The sequence below is a fragment of the Impatiens glandulifera genome, chromosome 7, assembly GCF_907164915.1.
Source record: "Impatiens glandulifera chromosome 7, dImpGla2.1, whole genome shotgun sequence".
Taxonomy (NCBI): domain Eukaryota; kingdom Viridiplantae; phylum Streptophyta; class Magnoliopsida; order Ericales; family Balsaminaceae; genus Impatiens; species Impatiens glandulifera.
Genome location: NC_061868.1, coordinates 8,043,183 through 8,049,835, shown reverse-complemented (window position 1 = coordinate 8,049,835; position 6,653 = coordinate 8,043,183). Strand labels below are relative to the sequence as shown.

The window sequence follows — 6,653 nt, the reverse complement described above, 5'->3', positions numbered from 1 at the left end:
TTAGTAAAAAATCAAAATCTTTATAAAAAGTATATGATAAGATAAATAATGCAAATCTAAATTAAATTCACAAAATCTCTAAAAGAAATTGTAATTTATGTTAGATTTTTTTAAAACCTATCAGACTCCCTTCTTGTTCTAACTATATATATAGCAGTCTTAATCATCTTCATATTCGCCATCTAAGTTTAGTCGACATATTTGTATCATAAGAACATGGTCTCGGTGTTGTTGGAGGAAGATCATGGAGAATTGTTCCTTTATACTGGATCAGAATGGTTAGTAATTAATTGATTCTTCTTATAAATTAATTATTATTTTCAAATCAGTTTTTCTTTTAATTTTTTTTCTAAATAATTTGCAGTGGCGGAAGAGATATATCTGGAATCAAACGAATTAATCAAAACAAGAATGTACGGTGTGAAAATAATGGCATGTTAGCTCGAATAGCAATGAATGTTTCTCCACATGTTGGTTCCTCAATCTCAATATCAAATCAAGGTAAAACACGATTTCCAGTTGGGTTAATTCATTAATTTTCAATTCAATTCATTTAGTATTTTGTTTTTCCATTTGTAGTTACAGCTAATTCAGACATCAAGCGTGTTATGTCCGTTGAATATGATCATCCTCCTATCCATGGAAGAAGAGGAGAGGGAGAACGAAGAGGAGAAAGAGAACGAGAATGACAAGGAATGGAGATGAACATGGAGATGCAAATGGAGATGGTATGGTAACGGTGATGGAGATGGTATGGTAACGGAGATGGAGACGGAGATGGAGACGGAGATGGAGACGGAGATAGAAACGGAGATAGAAACGGAGATAGAAACGGAGACGGAGACGGAGACGGAGACGGAGACGGAGACGGAGACGGAGACGGAGACGGAGACGGAGGCGGAGGCGGAGGCGGAGACGGAGACGGAGACGGAGACGGAGACGGAGACGGAGACGGAGACGGAGACGGAGACGGAGACGGAGACGGAGACGAAAGAAAATAAAAAAGAATTATATAATGTAATAAATTTTGTTTTATTTATGTGTAATGAAAGATCACATGTACTATTATTGTGATTTAGATTTTTTTTAAATAAATAAAATTATTAACTGATTTGATGGTTTATTTTTAGTTTTTGTTAGTATGTTCACGTATTTTTGTTTATAAATATTTATACTATTTATTGTCATTCTTATATATATATATATATATAATATTGACACTAATATAATCTTGAAGTCTTATATAATATAATATAGCTTCAAAAATTAAATAAGTTTTATGGTTATGGAGGATAATTAAATCGGTTATAGCACTGTCAATAATTATTAATTGATTAAACGATCTTTTTTTTTTATTATTTTCAACCTTGTTTATTATAATATATATATTATAATGTTTAATTATTTATTATTGGGTTGGTGCATCCAAATAAGTCGAAGGAGTTAATGATCAAAAAACCATGTAAACCTATAAATTAATCAAAATAAGTGTAGGCTTAGAAAAAAATAATAATTGAAGTCAAAATAATTGTGCAAATCTCATCTTTAATATAAGTCAAAATAAAGTGATCTAATGTGAAATTAAGTTTATGGCTTATGGGTGTATTTGTCATGAATATAAAGTGATGATACTTTAAATGATATTTCTAATTTTATGAAGGGGTAAATTAGATTTATTTAAACCATAATAACTGACATAATTTTTGTTATATGTAACGATAATGGTCCTTATTTGAAGTACGGACAATTCTCATTTACGTCCCCATCAATAGAGAGATAAAATCATTGACACACTCATCAAATTGTAAGACTATTTCATAAGGAAAGTCTAAAAAAAGAGTGGATTAAAAATCAGTAAAAACATTGTAAACATAGTTTCAACTTCTATCCTTGTTGTTTTCATGTTAGCAATTTTATATTTTTGACACTTTGTGGAAACCAGACCTTTGGTTTGTGGACCTATAGATGGATATGCATACTATGGAATTGTATTAAACTTCTCATTGAAAATATATTTCTGGATGCTTAAAGATGATGTTTACATATGACTTGAAATCATACTTGTCATGACCTACATATATCATATAGAGATTTTATACAATTAGGAAGAAAACATGTATATTGTTTTCCTGAAGTTTATAGATGATTACTATTATTATTAAGCTAAATATCCTTATTTATGGTAAAAGAATTGAAACATTTTTTTTATCTGTAATCTTTATTTAGGCAATGGAGCTGTGGAGGCCGTCTACAGTATTTGAGTCTTTTCATCGTACACATAAAAAAAGATGGCGATTAGAGTGGCCTGCAAGCAGCTGTAGTAGTGGTATTAAATTATATTTATATCCATTTAAGTGCATAAGTGTTTAACAAAAATCCCTTGAACTTTTAAGAAAATTCCTTATATGTGGTAATATTATGGTACAAATTATGATATATCTCTTTTTAGTTATGTTAACATATGAGTTGATAGTTAACCGTTTCTTAAAAATACATCTGAGTTGATATTAAAGTTTACTAAGGTGTTAAATATTTATTATTGATTTTTTTGAATATATTATTGATATGTATTTCTAGGATAATTTTTACAGAGCTCAGCCAAACTAATGATGGTTGTGAACAAAAAAACATAAAAACTGATGATAAATTGTGGATCATAGTTGTGGGTGGGCCTAAAAAGGGGAGAATATTGGGTATGAGTACGACTGCAATCTTTTATTTGGATGATCAAGAAAACTTGCTCGGTACAAATTTTTAAAATAATTAAAATATTGGAGGATACAATACAAGATTTGAAAGAAGAAAAACTCCAAGTAGATGCAATAATTGCGAAACTTTTAAAAGGACAAGAGAATATGTATGCCCAAATGTGCAAGTTAATGGCATTTTATGAAAGTCGATAAAATGAGGAACAATTTCAATTTTAAAAATTATTTTTAATGCAAAGATACGTGTTATAACTTTTGTGTTTTTGTTATCAGAACGGCATAGGAGAAAATTAGTGTAGGAGCTCACAAGTAACACAATTAAGAAACTTCCTGATTATTTTATTGTGATCTCTAGCAATGAAAATGTAAAAGAATCATTTTTCACTCATAATGTAATTGCGTATATGTTTATGCATGGAAGAAACCATATTAGTAGTAGCTTGCATCTCTCTCAAGTTAACGAGTGTTGATAGTCTGGTCTTTTAACATGTTTTCAGGTGTGTCATGTGTCATTATCATCTCAAATATGTAATGTATTATAAGAAATAATTAGGAGAAATAAAATTTAAAATAAATATATTAGTTTTTGACGAATACTTTTATGGAAAAAATGAAATTTTCGATAGATATTTCTATGAAAACATGAGAAATATTATGACAGATATTCCATGAAAACATGAGAAACATTCTGACAGATATTCCTATGAAAACATGAGAAACATTCTGAAGGGTATTTCTACAGAATAGTTTGCGTCGTAAATTTCGTGGTAAAAAACATCAAAAACCTTTCGACGGATATTCTTACGGAAACATTACAATTTTTTATCATATATTCATACGGAAAATTTCCAATAAAATAATCCATCAAAAATATTGTCATAAATTCTGTAGCAATACAATGGAAAATTTTTAATGAAATTATACGTCATAAACATCGTCGAAATATTCGATATAAATTTCGTAGTAAAAATATCTTCTACCGACAAAATATATCGTGTAAGAAATATCATCACAATATGACATACATGGAAGAAACCACAAAATATCGACGTTTATTTTACAAATAAAAATATGTCGCTAATTATATATTCGTCAGAAATTATGTAGGAAATATACACGTATGTCAAGTTTTCTTGTAGTGTATATCGCCATCAAGTACGGAGATAGAATTTAAAATATACCCGGGCTAGAATGATAATAATATTAAAAAAAATAAACCTAATTTACTATCGCTATTTTCTTTTTGTGACGGAAAAAATATCAATAAAGACAATATTTTCCTATCGTCATTTTCATATGTATACAATATATTTTGGGCTACAACCAAGTAGCCTTGGTCGCGATATTCTCTTATAGTTTTAAGTAGGGGTGTAACTAAACCAAAAAACTGGCTGGAAACACTAGAAGGCCGACCAAAATAAGACTAAACCGTCCACACCGAAGTTTGGTCGGTCTATTGTGCGCTCAGCTAAGCCCGGGCAGCTCGGGTTTCGGTTTATTTTCCACATAATTGTCGGACATCTGACCAAACCGCATATATGTTAATTAACCTAAAATGAAGTTTCAGATCTGTGAATAGATTCACAGTACATAAATTGAGTTAATTAACCTAAAATTTAGAGAGAAATTTTAGATATGTGAATAGACCGTACATCTTGAGTGAACTGTGAAGTAGAATGTCGTGAAGCCTTCAACTTCTCCTACATAGGTCAAGTAGAAATAGGCAACATCACAACCAGATCTTTGGAGTATGAACGACGATCATTATCTCTTCTTCTTCTCTCCTCTCGTGAATAGTCAACTCAAAATGATTTACAATTTTCAATAAGAACTCTTTTACCTCCGAGTACAAGTAATGAAACATAAGTTTCATGTTCTTTTTTTTTGTCACCATTGCTAAGAATTGTATTAAACTTTTCTTAGAAGAGAATGAGAAATTTAAAAGAAGTTTGAAATACAACGTGTTTGTTTAACAACAAACACTAGATTATTCATAACAGTGGATAATGCTAGCTTTAATGATGTTGCTCTCAATCATTTCAAAAGATTAACAAAGAATTTGGAATCCACCATTTTGTAAAACAAATTTATTCTCAAGGAACATATCGTGAATTTGATTGTGAAAGAAGGTATCAAGGATCAAAATGATTCAATTATCAAGATTTGTAATGCAATGCGATACATAAGATCATCACCTTCTAAATTAGAAACTTTCAAGAAGATGGACGAAAAACTAAAGTTTACCACTAATAAACGACAAATATGTTTAATTCTTTTGATGGAATAGAAACGACAAATTTGGTTAATTTTTTTTTATAGATTTATATGCCTTTTATGTCAAACAAGTGTTCATGGATGGTGGAGTTCTTCAAATGGATTCCAAAAAAAGGTAATTGAAAACATTTTGTAAGATGATGAAAGTTGTTCATTGGTTAATCAATTTATGCAAAATGTTACGAAGGAAAATTCTAGGGAGAGTCTATCTGATATTGAAAAATACTTATTTGATAAAATTATAGATATGAATAATAAAGAGTTTGATTTATTAATTTGGTAGAAAGTTAATGGATACAAATATCTAGTATTTTCGTAAATGGCTAGAGATGTGTTTGCAATAATAATATATACTATTACTTCGGAATCAACTTTTAGACGTCAGGAAAACTTCTTCATGAATTATGTTCATATTTGTGTAATTTTCTTTATTGTAATTTTATTTCTTATTTTTGGTTTAAATGTCCATATTTTAAAATGTCTTAAATGCTAGGTTTGATTTTTTTTCCCGTAAGTTTCAAAGATAAAACCGATCGAAACTGACCAAACTGATGTTATAGCCGATCAAACCAAATCGTCGTTCAATTGTCAACTGACAAGTGAAGATTTTGAAAAATCGATGCGGACGATTGGGATGAATATTTCATAAAAAAACGACATAACCAATCATCTTACACCCATAATTTGTTTGCTTGAAATTAAATGGGGTAAATTTAAATATTGTTAAAGGGGTGGTGGCGCAGTTGGTTAACGCGTAGGTCTCATAGCTTTATTGAGTAATCGTGAGGTCGAGAGTTCAAGCCTCTCTCACTCCAAAGTCTATTTTGTTGGTGAATCACCGTTTAGCAACTATTAAACCAATAGAAAAAGGTGCTACTACTCGTCTACAAGCAAGGTAAGCAGCACTCGAAAAGACATCTCGTCTACAAGCAAGGTAAGCAACACCCGAAAAGAAATGAAAAAGTAATCCTTTATCCTCAATCAAAATGTTAATGGGGGAGGAATCAGATCATGATTTTCCTACTCCGACAGGAAAGGTCCTTCCGGTCCGTCAACACTCATAACTTTATTACCTTTGTAACCCTTTATTGAGTGTGACATTTCTAACCCAATTTTTAAAGATATTTTTGTAAACAATATAATTTAGTTTCATAAAGTTCAATTTAATTCTAAAAGGTTTATTTAATTGAGAAAACACATTATATATAAATATTAAGATTATAGGTGTAGAGAAAGATATCATAAATACATACTACAAATGTAATGTAATATAATTATAAATGTGTTGTTTCAACTCTTCCATTACAAGAAAATGTAGGATTTTAAAAGTTTCCAATGAATACGTAAAAATTAAACGTCGAGAAAAATTCGTCAATAAATTATCATGTTCTCCCATCAATGTTAGTCCCAAGGTTGAGACGAATGTTAATAATTATTCTTATCAACAAACATTACAATCAAGGTATTTTTATATAGAACAAAATAGAAACATTAATTTTTCTTTGTTTAGATAGCCATGAAAATTATATAGAACAATTAAAACAAAACTTATTATTCATAAAATTTGGTTTCTATCCAATGTCAATTTGCCTAACCATTCCCTGAGTTAATTTAATTTTATTATATCAAAATTCACATTAATTGGTAAAATAAAAAATAAAAAAGTGTAGT

At 29.7% G+C, this 6,653-nt stretch overlaps 1 non-coding gene across 1 annotated transcript; it reads left to right on the top strand.

Annotated features, from left to right (window-relative positions):
- The first annotated feature begins 5,710 nt into the window (after window positions 1-5,710).
- Window positions 5,711-5,797, top strand: TRNAM-CAU. Its single transcript is given in 2 exon segments — window positions 5,711-5,748; window positions 5,762-5,797. It is a non-coding gene; the product is annotated as a tRNA-Met (tRNA).
- Window positions 5,798-6,653: the final 856 nt, after the last annotated feature.